Source organism: Macaca thibetana, chromosome 16 (genome assembly GCF_024542745.1).
Source record: "Macaca thibetana thibetana isolate TM-01 chromosome 16, ASM2454274v1, whole genome shotgun sequence".
NCBI lineage: Eukaryota > Metazoa > Chordata > Mammalia > Primates > Cercopithecidae > Macaca > Macaca thibetana.
Window position 1 is genome coordinate 33,814,183 of NC_065593.1, and position 14,779 is coordinate 33,828,961.

The following is a 14,779-nucleotide window of genomic DNA, read 5'->3' on the forward strand; positions in this document are numbered from 1 at the left end:
GGATTATATTTGCTCAATAATTACTTATTAGAGTGCACAAAATGTCCCACATTTGGCCAGTGGGAGCCCAATAAGTTGGTGTCTGTGTCCTTTTGACATATCTTCATCACTCTTTGAGCTTGTCCTTACTTTCTGGCACAACTAACTTGCTTACCCTTAAGTTTAGTTATCATTCATTTTTGTCTCTTTCATATGGAAGTTTTAAATTTGATGAGCATTTTACCTAGAGTTAATATTTCAGTGTGCTGCTGGGCACATTTTATTTCTTACCTCTTTTTCAAACCCCGTCCCATCTGTTCTAGTCACTGGAGATGCTCTATCTCATCTCTGAGCTTTTAGAATTTGGATATTTTAAGCACTTAACATCTATTTTTGATACCTCTTTGTATTAAAGTTATTTGCCATTTAATTTATCTATAAGTCCAATATGGAAATAGAAATTTTGCTTAAGCTTTTTGGCATCTCTCATGCATAGAATGGAGCCTAGCATATTGTAGTGCAAATGTTTGCTAATGCCAGTGATGTTCCTACTTAACAGGTAGGAAAATCAAATAGAAATTATTTAAATGATTATGCTCTAGAACACACTCTGTATGGGAGACTGGGAATTTCTAAACCCCAAATACCAGGACCTCAGTGACCATAAAATTAATTTTATAAGGTTCTTCAGAAAATTATTTTGAACTGATATATAAAATTTAACACCAGTCGTGAAATCTATATTTCACATGATTTGGCCCTCTTTGAGTACTACAAAAGCATGTTTTTTCTGGATTCTTCCAAGAACTCTGACGGTACTTTAATCAGGCAAGGAAAAGAATTCAGTGTGTGAATCTAATTATACTGAATTAAGTTGTTTTGTGGTCTATGACTTGGGATATCCTTTGCATCTGACAGTAATTTTCCTCATAAAGCAAATATGTAGTAAGAAAAATAGTCCTTGTTTTCAACAGTAAGTATTAACCTTACACATATTTTGTTAACATACTTTCTCAAACAGACTCAAGTCATTTTTGTACTTAACATGCTAATTTTGGCGAATGACAAACTTGCTTTTGAAACATCTGTAAATCAGAAAAGTGTTAATTTTACCATACTAGAATAATACTGCCTAATAATATGGTTAGTATCTTCAGTTGTCAAGGGGAAAATCATCTAGTTATTCAGTATTATTAATTGGTAACTATTTGATGGTCATTTTAGATAAATGCAAATATTTGTTTTTAGTGTGAACATGTTCCAAATATTTCCTAGTTATGCTTATACTAATACTCAAATTTAACTGGACTTCATGTATTTTTTTTTGTGAATCTAGCAACCCTGTCCATGACCCTATATATGGTCATATAACTCTTCAGTTTTTCCCCAAAAACATCATTTTTACTGAGATATAGTTTATATACTATAAAATTCATTTTTAAAAGTGTAATTCAGTGGTTTTTGTTATGTTTTTAGAGTTTGCATGTCATCACTAGTATCTAATTTCAGGACATTTTTATAATCCTTAAACCTCTTATCCATTAGCAGTCACTCCTCATTCCTATTTTCCCAGCTCCCCTATATACTTGGATGCTGATTAGTAATTATATAACTAAGGACAGGCAGAATACTTCCTCTAATCTTCAAGTTACTCTTCTGTAAAATGGGGCCAATACCGATTTCAGAGTTTATTGCAGGAATATCAGAAATACTATATGTAAAATGCTTAGCAAAGCACCTTGCACAGTAAATGCCAAATAAAGAGTCATTATTAGGACCTCTACTTTTGGCCAATATAGAGTTAAGAACTGAATTAACCCTCCTACCTGAAACAACTAAACAACGAACAGTGGTTTTCTAGTTACTGTACATCAGTCATTGAAAGATGGTGATCCCTGAGAGATGAAGAACACACAAGAGGATGCCTATGGTTGCCCCAATTTATTGCTTTGAAAGAGTTTCCAGTCATGGTGCAGGAAGGGGGAACCCTAATGGAGCCTGGTAGTTTATTGGTGAGATATTGCTAAGAGTCCCGGGAGGCCAAGATCATAGATTCTCAATATAGTGCACCAGAGACTTGGGAGCTGCAGAGAGAGAGAATCCTGGAGATCTGTAGAGGAGACATGAGAACAAAGAAAGAACTATCATCAGATCAGAAAGGCAAGAGTAAAACTATCTTTTATTCAAAAGTGACATGATTGTCTATGTTGAAAAACTAAAGGGTTTTATTTTATTTTTTTAAAAAGAACTAATAAATGATTTTAACAAGGTTACAGGATATTAGACCAATATACAAAAGTCAGTTGCACTTCTATATACTAACAACAATGAATCGATCACTTAAAAAAATCCAAAAGTATATACTACTGACATTCAATAAGCAAGACTTGTACTCTGAAAAGTAGAAAATATTGCTGAGAGTAAAGACCTAAATAAATGGAGAATTAAACCATTTTCTTGTGCTAGAATACTTACCATCATTTAAAATGTCAGTTCTCTCCAGATTTGTCCATAGACTCGATGTAATCTGCATCAGTATCCCAGCAGGGTTTTCTTTTGGTAGACATTAACAAGATAAATTCACATGAAAATGCATAGCACTTATGAGCAAAATAATTTTGAAAAAGAAAAAGTTGGAGGAATGTTACTACCTATATCAAGACTTACTAAAACTACAATAATCAGTAGGGATCTTGTGACCATTCCCACACATGTGGAGACAACTTATTTTTGACAAAGGTGCAAAGATGTGAAGTGGAGAAGGGTTAGTCTTTTCAACAAATTAACTCAAATTAGATCGTAGACTTAAATGTAGAACCTACAACTATAAAGTTATAAGAGCACCAAAAGAAACCTTTGTGACTTGGGTTAGGGACAGACATTCAAAATGTGACACCAAGGTTGGACACAGTTGTAATTCCAGTACTTTGGGAGGCTAAGGTGGGAGGATCGATTGAGTCCAGGAGTTCAAGACCAGACCGGGAAACATGGGGAGACTAAGCAAAAAATAATTAGCCAGGCCTGGTGGTGCATGTCTGTAGTCCCAGCTGCTTGGGAGGCTGAGGTGGGAGGATTGCTTGAGCCTGGGAGGTCAAGGTTGCAGTGAGTCATGATCACGCCACTGCACTCCAACCTGGGAAACAGAGCAAACCCCGTCTCAAAAAGAAAAAAAAGTTTTTTCGTTTTTGCTTTGCAAAATTTTCTATTCCAAAGTCCATTAAAGAAAAATTGATAAAGTAGATTTCATCAAAATGAAACACATCTGCTCTTTGAACAAAACCATTAAGAGAATGAAAAGACACAAGTTGTATGTCTTATGTCCACGATACCTTTAAAGAACTAACTCCCTGCAGTCAGTGAATAGAGGAATTAAATTTCTCATATTTCATACATTGCTGTTGGTACAACTTCTCTGGGAAATAATTTTGCATTTACTTAAAATATTAATATGTACTTACCATAGAACCCAGCAATTTCAGTCCTGGGCAGATTGTTCATATTATAAAATTCACGTTGTTCAGGATGATGTCCAGAATTACTCAATGGTTTTTTTCCTGTGGTTACCATAACAAATTGCCATGAACTTGGGAGCCTAAAATATCGAAATTTTATTCTCTTACAGTTTTGGAGGGCAAAAATATAAAATCAAAATGTAAGCAAGGCTGCACTTCCTTTGGAAATTCTGAGGAAGAATTTGTTCTTTGCCTTTTCTAGCCTCTGGTGGCCTTTAGCATTCTTTTGAGTTATAGCCACATCACTCAGTCTCTGTCTCTCTGATTGTATTACATCCTCCTCATTTCTGAGTCTGCTCCTCTTCTGTATTTCTTGTAAACATACATGTGATTGTTTTAAGTACTAACCTGGATAACCCAGGATAAGCCCCTTCTTTTAGGATCTATAACCTAATCATTTACTTTGCCAAAGAGTAACTCTTTGATCTTTTGAGGGATGTGGACATGTCTTTTGGGGGCTATAATTCACTTCTCTGTATTCCATCCTCTGCCCCCCAGTATTCATGTTCATGCCATATGCTAAGTATTACCTCTTTTCCCTACCAACATCCCCCAAAGTCACAACCCATTACAGCATGAACTCTAAGTCTAAATTATTATCAGCTCAAAGGTCCAATCTTATCATCTCAGTCATCTGACTCTGGTATGGCTGAGACTCTGGAATTCATCCTGGGGCGAAATTCCTGTGCCTCTGTGGAGCTATGAAACTACAATAAAACTTACCTTCTGCCAAAATACAGTAGTAGGATGTGCATAGGATAGACATTTCAAAAGGGAGAAGTGGAAAAGAATAAAGGAGTCACTGGTTTCAAACATGTTTAAAATCTAGCAGGGCAAATTCCATTGTGTTTCAAGGCCAGAGTTTCCCATCTGGCTTGAGGCGCTGCCCTCCTGGACTGTGGCTTCATTTTCTGGGCCTATGGCTCTGCCCATTCCTGCCTTTGTACACACAGCTTAGGCCTTCTAAGCGCACATCTCTGCCCTTGGAGTCATTCATACATTTTATTGGGTAGCACAGGTTTGCACCTAGGTAGCTCTATCAGCCTGTTTCCTGCTTGTAGAATTTTGTAAGTGCAGCACCCACTGCCGCCACCTTCTCCTCCTCCTCCTCCCCCCCTCCTCCCCCTCCTCCTCCTCCTCCTCCTCCTCCTCCTTCTTCCTTTCTTCCTCTTCCTCTTCCTCTCCTTCTCCTTCTCCTCCTTCTCCTCCTCCTCCTCCTTCTTCTTCCTCCTCCTCCTTCTCCTCTTTTAAATCATGCCTTTGTGCCTTTCAGTCCAAGATGGCAGTGTTTCTGCAGATACTACATTCTCCAAAACCTTGTGTATCTCCTGTGTGTGTCATGGGAATCCATGCCATCAAACAAGAGGACACTCCACAGATCTTTCTTGGATTTCCCTGTCTATTCCTGGCTTCTGCTGATTGAGTGGATTCATGAAACACATGCCTAATGTCTTCAGCAGAATGTTGTCAAGCTATACTCTTGGCTTTCAGAGCACATTTTCCTAGCCATGAAACTCCTCATAGTAGCATCTTTTTCTCCTTGGTAGGATATTCAAATACCAGAAGATCCAAAGGAAGTATTATTTAATGGTAAAATTAGAAGCACTCTGAATGGCAGTAAGGGAGATATTTGAGGTCACGGAGAAATTTTGAAAAACTTCATATCATAAATTTTGAAATCATTTGAAATCATTTCCACCATTTAGCCATGATGGAATGATAGGAATTGAATTAAACCTCTGTGTCAGTTAAGATTCGACCAGAGAAACAGGATCAGTAGGGCATTAAAGAGGTTTACATGATTACATTGGCATACATGATTCTGGGGGCTGGCTAGGCTACTCTGAAATCAGTAGGGCTGGCCAGAAGGAATGTCCAGGAGGAAACTCTCAGGCAGGAGCTCTTGCTTCAATCTATAGGATCAGAATAGTCACATTAGCAGAATGAACCCCAAGATTACCCAGAGGTAGTAAATTATAAAAATTATTTTATTTATAAAATAAATTTTCAATTTTGGAATCATTTTAGGGTTACAGAAAAGTTGGGAAGATAATATAGAAAGTTTCTATATATTCCATATCAATTTTCTCCTTTTTTATACTTCAAAAAATTGAGATTAAAATATACATATAAAATTTACCATCTTTACCATTTTTAAGTGTACAGTTCAGTGGTAATAAATACATTTATATTCATTTTCTTCCCCTTCATTGCCCCCTGCCCCACACTTCCTGGCCTCTGATAACTGCCATTCTACTTTTTTTTTTTTTTTTTTTGAGATGGAGTCTCGCTCTGTCACCCAGGCTGGAGTGCAGTGGCCGGATCTCAGCTCACTGCAAGCTCCGCCTCCCAGGTTTACGCCATTCTCCTGCCTCAGCCTCCTGAGTAGCTGGGACTACAGTTACCCACTACCGCGCTCAGCTAATTTTTTGTATTTTTTAGTAGAGACGGGGTTTCACCATGTTAGCCAGGATGGTCTCGATCTCCTGACCTCGTGATCCACCCGTCTTGGCCTCCCAAAGTGCTGGGCCATTCTACTTTCTATCTTCATGAGACCCACCGTTTTTTTTTTTTTTCACATCAGATGGGTAATGTGCTGACGTTGTAACGAGACTTAAGGGAGGCACATCTCACACAGCAGTGTGAAAACCCAATCATCATGCTTATGAACTGCAAAAGGATCAAAGATCCACTTTTGTAGTTCCCACCTAGGAGTGAGATCATGCAACATTTCACTGTGCCTGGCTTATTTCTCTTAACATAGTGGCCTCCAGTTTCAGCTATGTTGCTGCAAATGACAGGATTTCATTCTTTTTTTAATAGCTGAATATTTCATTGCTGTATATACCATATATGCTTTATTCTTTCATCTGTTGATGAACACTTAGAGTGATTCCATATTTTGGCTGTTGTGAACAGTGCTGCAGCAAACATGGAAGTACAGATATCCCTTAGATGCATTAATTTTCTTTCTTTTGGCTATATACATGGTAGTAGAATTGCTGGATCATATGGTAATTCTATTTTTAGTTTTCTGAGGAACCTCCATACTGTGCTCCATAAGTGGCTGCACTAATTTACGTTTCCACCAGCAGTGTGCAAGGGTCTCTTTTCTCCACATTCTCACCAGCATCTTTTATTGATTGTCCTTTTGACACAAGCCGTTTTTACTAGGGTGAGATGGTATCTCATTGTGGTTTTGATTTGTGTTTCTCTGATGACTAGTGATGTTGAGCATTTTTTTTCATATACCTATTGGCTATTTGTATGTCTTCTTTTGAGAAATATGTGTTCAGACCTTTGCCTATTTTAAATTTTCTTATTTTTTCTTTTGTTTCTAATTGGGTTGGATTTTGCCCATTTTAAAATCAGATTATTTGGGGGTTTTTGCTGTTGAGTTACTTGAGCTCTTTATATATTGTAGTTACAAATTCTTTGTCAGATGAATAGTTTGCAAATATTTCCTCCCATTTTGTGGGTTGTTTCTTCACTTTGTTGATTATTTCTTTTGCTGTGTAGAAGCTTGTTCGCTTCAGGTAATCTCATTTGTCTATTTTGCTTTGGTTGTCTGTGTTTTGAGGTTTTACACAAAAAGGCTTTGCCCAGACCAGTGTCCTGGACTGTTTCCCCAAAATTTTCTTTTAGTAGTTTCATAGTTTGAGGTCTTAGATTTATGTTTTTAATCCATTTTTGTTTGATTTTTGTTGTGGTGAGAGATAGAGGTCTAGTTTCATTATTCTGCATAACTATCCAGTTATTACAGCACCACTTATTGAAAAGACTGTTCTTTCACCTTTTTATGTTCTTGGCATCTTTGTCAAAGATGAATTGGCTGTAAATGTATGGATTTATGTTTAGTTTCTCTAGACCGTTCCATTGGTCTATGTATCTATTTTTATGCCAGCACCATGCTGTTTTGATTATTATAGACGTGTAGTAAATTTTGAAGTCAGGAAGTGTGATGCCTTCAGTTCCTTTGGCTCAGGATTGCTTTGGCTATTTGTGGTCTTTTGTGGTTCCATATAAATGTTAAGTTTTTTTTTCCTATTTCTGTAAAGAATGTCATTGGAATTTTGATAGGGATTGCATTGAATCTGTAAACTACTTTGGATAGTATTGTGGTTTTAACAGTATTCTTCTGATCCATAAGCATGGAATATCTTTCCATTTTTTGTGCCTTCTTCAATTTCTTTCATATTTCATAGTTTTTATAGATCTTTCACTTCTTTAGTTAGATTGAGACCTAGGAGTTTTATATTTTTGTAGCTGTTACAAATGGGATTGATTGCTTTCTGGATTTTTCAGATTGTTCTCTGTTGATGTATATAAATGCTAATGATTTTTATATGTTCATTTTGTAACTTGCAACTTGACTGAATTCACTGATCAGCTCTAACAATTTTTTGTTGAGTTCTGTAACCTTTTCTGGGTTAAGATCATGTTGTATGCAAACAAGGCTAATTTGAATTCTTCCTTTCCAATTTGGTTGCCCTTTATTTCTTTCTCTTGCCTAATTACTCTGGCCAGGACTGGCAGTATTACACTGAGTAACAGTAGTGAGACTGGGCATCCTTGTCTTGTTCTAGTCTTCAGAGGAAAAACCTTCATTTTTTTCCCTGTTCAGTATGATGGTAGCTGTGGATTTGTCATAAATGGTTTTATTATTTTGAAGTATGTTGCTTCTATACCCGTTTTGATGAGGGGTTTTTTCCTATCATAAAGGATGTTGAATTTTGTAAAATACTTTTTCAGTATCTATTGAAATATGTGGTTTTTGTTCTTGATTCTGTTAATATGCTATATCATATTTATTCATTTGCTTATGCTGAACCATCCTTGCATCCCTGGAATGAATCCCATTTGATCATTATAAATGATCTTTTTAGTGTGTTGTTGAATTCTGTTCACTAGTATTTTGTTGAGGATTTTCACATGGATGTTCATCAGGGATATTGGCCTGTAGTTTTCTTTTCTTGTTGTCGTGTCCTTATCTGATTTTAGTATCAAGGTAATGCTGGCCTTGTAGGATGAGTTTGGAAGTATGTCCTCCTCTTCAATTTTTTGGAAGAGTTTAAGTACAATTGGTACTAATTCTTCTTTACATGTTTGGTAGAATTCGGCAGTGAAGTTGTCAAGTCCTGGGCTTTTTTTGCTTTTTATGGAGGTTTTTTATTATAGCTTCAGTTTTGTTACTTTTTATTGGTTTGTTGAGGTTTTCTATTTCTTCATGATTCAATCTTGGAGGTTATATGTTTCCAGAAATTTATCCATTTCGTCTAGGTTTTCCAGTTTGTTGGAGTATAATTGTTCACAGTAGTCTCTAATGATTTTTTTGTGTTTCTGAGGTCTCAGTTGTTATGTGTCCTTTCTTTGTTTCTGATTTTATTTATTTAGGTCTTCTCTCTTTTTTCTTAGTCTAGCTCAAGGCTTGTTGATTTTGTTTACATTTTGGAAACCAATGTTTTGTTCTATTGATCTGTATTTCTTTTTAGCTTCAATTTCATTAGTTTCTCCTCTGATCTTTATTATTTCTGTCCTTCTACTATTTTTGGCTTTGGTTTGTTCTTGCTTCTAGTTCCTTGAGGTATATTCGTTAGGTTGTTTATTTGAAGCTTTTCATTTTTCTCATGTAGGCATTTATTGCTATAAACTTGCCTCTTAGTACTGCTTTTGCTGTATTCCATAGGTTTTGGTATATTGGATTTTTTTTTTTTTTTGAAATAGAGTCTCGCTCTCTTGCCCAGACTGGAGTGCAATGGCACAATCTTGAGTCACTGCAGGCTCTATCTCCTGAGTTCAAGTGATTCTCCTGCCTCAGCCTCCAGAGTAACTGGGAGTACAGGTACCCGCCACCACTCCTGGCTAATTTTTGTATTTTTAGTAGAGACGGAATTTCACCATGTTGGCCAGGCTGGTCTCGAACTTCTGACCGCAAGTGATCTGCCCCCTCAGCCTCCCAAAGTGCTGGGATTACAGGCATGAGCCACCATGCCTGGCCTGTATATTGCATTTCCATTTTTCCATTTTCATTTGTTTCAAGACATTTTAAAATTTCTTTCTTTATTTCTTCATTGACCCATTGGTCACTCAGGAGCATGTTTTTTAATTTCTATGTGTTTATATATTTTCCCCAGTTCTTCTTGTTAAGTTCTAGTTTTAGTCCATTGTGGCCAGAAAAGATACTTGATATGATTTTTATTTTAAAAGTTTTGTTCAGATTTGTTTTATGACCTCAGATATGGTCTCTTCTAGAGAATGTCCCATGTGCTGGTAAAGAAAATGTGTGCTGCAGCAGTTGGATAAAATGTTCTCTAAACATCAGTTAGGCTTGTTGGATCTAGTATGTAGTTTAACTCTGCTGTTTCATTGTTGATTTTATGTTTGAATGATCTGTGCGTTACTGGAATAGGGTCTCCTTCTTTTATTGTATTACAGTCCATCTCTGTTTTAGTTCTATTAATATTTTCTTTATAGACTTGAGATATCCAGTATTGGTTGAATATTTATAATTGTTACATATGCTTGCTTAATTGGCCCCTTTATCATTGTATAGTGCCCTTCTCTGCTCTTTTTATAATCTTAGATTGTCTATTTTCTCATATAAGTATAGCTATTCCTGCTCTGTTTTGGTTTCCAGATACGTGGAGTATCTTTTCTCACCCCTTCACTTTCAGTCTCTGTGTGTCTTTATGGGTGAAGTGGATTTCTTGAAGGCAACATAAAATTTGGTCTTGTTTCTTTATCCATTCAGCCTAGTCTGTACCTTTTAGTTGGATAATTGAGACCATTTACATTCAGTGTTATTATTAATAAGTAAGAAGTTACTACTGCCATTCTTTTGCTTGTTTTCTGGTTGTTTCTTTCTTAGTGCCTTCCTTTGTGGATAAGTTATTTTCTCTGGTAGTATGCTGTTAATTTCTTGCTATTTCTTTTTAGTGAGTCTGTTACAGGATTTTGTGTTACAAGTTTTTGTGTTGTGGTTACCAGGAGGCTTACAGAAACATCTTATAATAGATATAAAAAGTTATTTTAAAGAGACTACAACTTATCTTAGATCACAAATAGAAGAGTAGAAACAAAGGCAGGCAAAAGAACATGTAAAAAGAATTTATACTTTTACTCGATCACCCAGCGTCTTTTTTTTTGTTTTGTTTTTGAGAAAAGTCTTACTCTGTTACCCAGTGGCACGATCTCAGCTCATTGCAACCTCCATCTCCTGGGTTCAAATGATTCTCCTGCCTCAGCCTCCTGAGTAGCTGGGATTACAGACATGTGCCACCATGCCTAGAGACAGGGTTTTACCACGTTGGCCACGCTGGTCTTGATCTCCTGACCTCAAATGATCTGCCCTCCAAAAGTGCTGGGATTACAGGTGTGAGATACCATGCCTGGTACCCCCAGCATCTTGACTTTGGTTGTATCAGTTTATATTTTTTGTATCATCTATGTCTTAACAGGTTGCTAATAGCGATTTTTTTTTTGATAGATTTGTCTTTTGGGTTTCATACTAGAGTTATGAGCAGATTGCACACCACCATTTCAGTTATAGAGTAGTTTGTGTTTCACCACGTACTTTTTACCAGTGAGTTTTATACCTTGAAAAGCTTTCTTTTTGCACATCAGAGTTTTCTTGGTTCAGATTGAATTATTCTTGTTAGCATTTCTTGTTAGGTGGGTCTGGTGGTGGCAAGTTATCTGTTTTTGTTTGTCTCAGAAATATTTTATTTCCCCTTCACATTTCAATATAATTTTGCTGAATACAGTATTCTTGAATGGCAGTGTTTTCTCCTTGAGCACTTTGAAAATGTTGTTATGCTCCCTCCTGGCTTATATGATTTACATTGGGAAGTCTGTTGCCAGACAAATTGGAGATACAGTATTTGCTTCTCTTCTCATGCTGCTTTTAGGATCTTCTCTTTGTCCTTGACCTTTGAGTGTTTTATTATTATATGTGTTAGAGTATTTTTTTTTTTGGGTTGACTGTTGTTCTCAGTTCTTCCCATAACTGGATATTTATATCGTTCTTAAGTTTTGGAAAGTTTTCCATTATTATTTCTTTGGCTGCATTTTCTACCCTTTACTCTTACCTCCCTCTTGAACACCAATAATTCTTAGATTTGGTCCTTTGAGGTAATTGTCTGCATCCTGTTGGTGGTATTCATTCCTTTTTGTTCTCCCCGCCCCCACCCCGGCCCCACCCCACCCCCCCCCGGCCCCCCCACCGATTGTATGTTCAAATAGCCAGTATTTTAGGTCACTGATTCTTTCCTTCACTTGGTCCATTCCACTGTTGAGAGTCTCTAATGACTTCTTCAGTTCAGCAAGTATGTTTCTCAGTTCTAAAATTTCCACATTTTTTTCCCAATCTCTTTGTTAAATTTCTCTTATAAATTTCTGAATGATTTTCTGTGTTTTCTTTGGAGATCACTCAGTTTGCTTAAAACTGATATTTTGAATTCTTGGTCAGAGGGCTCACAGATCACTCTCTCATTAGGGTCTGTCACTGGAGTTTTGCTTTGTCCATTGGGGAGGTCATAATTCCCTACTTGCTGTTTTTTTTTTTATGTGTATGTCTATATCTTTGCATTGATACTTTATTTCAGTTTTATCTGTCTACCTTATTTTGTTTTTATTGGGTACATTTTGCTTAGTACATTTTTTTAAATCCTTTTAGAGTCAGGGCACATTTTGTTGCCCAGGCTGGAGTACAGTGGTGCAGTCATTGCTCACTGTAATCTTGAACTCCAGCTGGAGCAATCCTCTAACCTCAGCCTCCTGAGTAGCGAGGATTACAGGCACATGACACCATACCTGGCTACTTTAAAAAGAATTTTTTTTTTTTTTTAAGAGACAGACTCTCATTGTGTTGCCCTGGCCTGTCACAAACTCCTGGCCTCAAGTGATCCTCTCACCTGCCTTGGCCTTTCAAAGCACTGGAATTACAAGCATGAGGCAGCATGTCTGGCCTGTTAGTGAATCTTTACAGCTAAGTTGTTGCCCTTTTTTTGGGATGTAGGTGGTACCTAAAGCCCAGGTTCACCTTGGCTCTGCTAAATTATTGCAGTGCTGCCTATTCTGTTTTGGGAGCATCCCAAAGTGGTTATCCCCATAGTGTGTAAAGTCTGGCTGGGAGTTTATGCCCAGGGACCTTTGTAATGTAGCTCCTACTGCATGGTGCTGCTGAACAGTCACTCTAATTTGGTGTCTCCTTTGGCCAAATAACGGAATAGAGTTTCCAGGGCTAGGGATGGTAGTCTAGCCTCCCCACTTTGTCTTTGCCTGTCCTCAGGGTTGTTTCTCCCATCAGGTAGCCACAGTACTTCCCAGTTAAGGCAAGGACAGTTTTCCTGCCAGAGCATCCAAGATGGTGGGGAACCTGGTTTACCACCTCAATCTCACTTTTTCCAGTATAGTGACCATGAGCTGGGGGGAGATTTTCTGTGCTCTTGATGCCAGGCAGAATCAGGGGAGGGGCATCACAGATCTGGAAGTCTGAATCTCTTACCATTCACTCTGAGGTTTTTTTTTCTCTTCTCTGTGGCCTCAGGAATTGTCTCATCCTCATATTTGAGTTCTGAGTGTTGCTGTTAAAATCTGGATACTATATATTTGTTTTTGGTTTTTTGCAGGGGTAGTGAATCCAGGTAGCTTCTATACCACCATTTTGGAACTGGAAGTCTCCATCTTCTAGTAGAAATTATTTTAAAGCATCTATTATTACTATGCTCAGTGATATGAAGGAAAATATGCTTCTTTTAAATAAAAGGGTAGGAAATGTCAGCAGAGAAAGAGAAAATACAGGAAATTACCTAGTGAAAAGTCTATAACTTAAAAATACAGTATGAAAAATAAAAATGAAATGGGTGTGTTAACAGCAGAATTTGATTGAGTAAATGAATTTGAAGATAGATCACTAGAAATTTCCAAACTGAATGAGTGAAAAAATAGAAAATAAGTAGAGCCTTAGCAACATGTGGTACAATATCAGAGGCATCCTATCTGTAGTTATTGCAGAAGGTGAGGAGAGTAAGGGAAGAAAAAAAAAGTCTAAAAGTGGAAAACTTTCCACTTTTGTCAAAAGACATACATTTACAACTTCAAAAAGATAAGCAAACAACGCATCAGATTAAATACAACAAAAACCATGTCAAAGGACATCATAGTCATTTTTCTGAAAACCAAAGTAAGGAGGAAATCTTGAAAGTAGGCAGATGAAAGTAATGCATTGCACACAGAGAAAGTACATTTTAACACACTGTTGACTTCTCATTGGAAACCATGGAAGTCAGAAGACAGTGGAATAACATGTCTGAAGGACTCCAAGAATAAAATATTGGCCACCTGAAGTTTTCCATCAAACAACAATATCTCTCAAGGATGAAGGGGCAGTAAAGCCAGGACATCCACACTAGAAATTATGCTAATGGCACATAATACCAGAAGCAAACTAACATATTTAAGAAATAATGAAAAATGTGGTCATTTATTGTTGAATAGAAAGGATAATTTTTCCCTTTTAAAAATTTTTGTCTAATATATGGGTATGATTGAATTAGTGTGGGGGTATTGTATTGTATATACATGTAATGCATATGACAACTATAGCACAAAGATGGAGGATGCTAGGGTGGAGGCAGGTATATAGAGCTGTACTATTGCAAGATTCAACATTGCTATACATAAAAAATCAGTACTTCAATGAAAATGGCATACTAAAAATTGTTCAGTTAATGCAAAAGACAGGAAAGGAAATGCAGAAGCACAAGAAAAAGAGGGATAAACAGAAAACAAATATTCAGTGGTATATCAAAATTCAACCATATAGAAATTAAATATTAATGTACTCCAATATAAAGGAAGAAATTGCCTATAAGATAATGTTGAATATAGAGACATTAATATGATAGTAAATGTATGTTAAAAGATACATCATGCAAATAAGAAACATAAGAATACTGGAAATTCAACTATATTAGTATCAAGTAAAATAGAATTTAAGACAAAGCCTATTACCAGAGATATTTTGTACTGTTCAAAAGTCAAATTATCAGGAACATTTAAGTGTATGCACCTAAACTCAGTTTTAAATGCACGTAATTTAAATGCACCTTGACATTTTGGGCTGGGTGATAAAAAAGAAAATAAATATATGCATCCAAAACTGAGTTTTAAAATACATTAAATAAAATCAGAATTAATAGGATGAATAATTCTACAATCAGCATTGTTGATTTTAATACCACTTTATTGATGTTTGATAGAATAGAGAAAAAAGACATAAATTATTA

The 14,779-nt window shown here is 36.5% G+C and overlaps 1 protein-coding gene and 1 non-coding gene across 10 annotated transcripts in view; one reads left to right on the forward strand and one right to left on the reverse strand.

The window, feature by feature from the left end:
* BCAS3 (BCAS3 microtubule associated cell migration factor) overlaps nt 1-14,779 on the forward strand; it is a 707,133-nt gene that overhangs the window by 266,323 nt on the left and 426,031 nt on the right. The window lies entirely within an intron of this gene.
* LOC126940062 (small nucleolar RNA U13) lies at nt 6,070-6,173 on the reverse strand. Its single transcript, XR_007720585.1, has one exon. It is a non-coding gene; the product is annotated as a small nucleolar RNA U13 (small nucleolar RNA).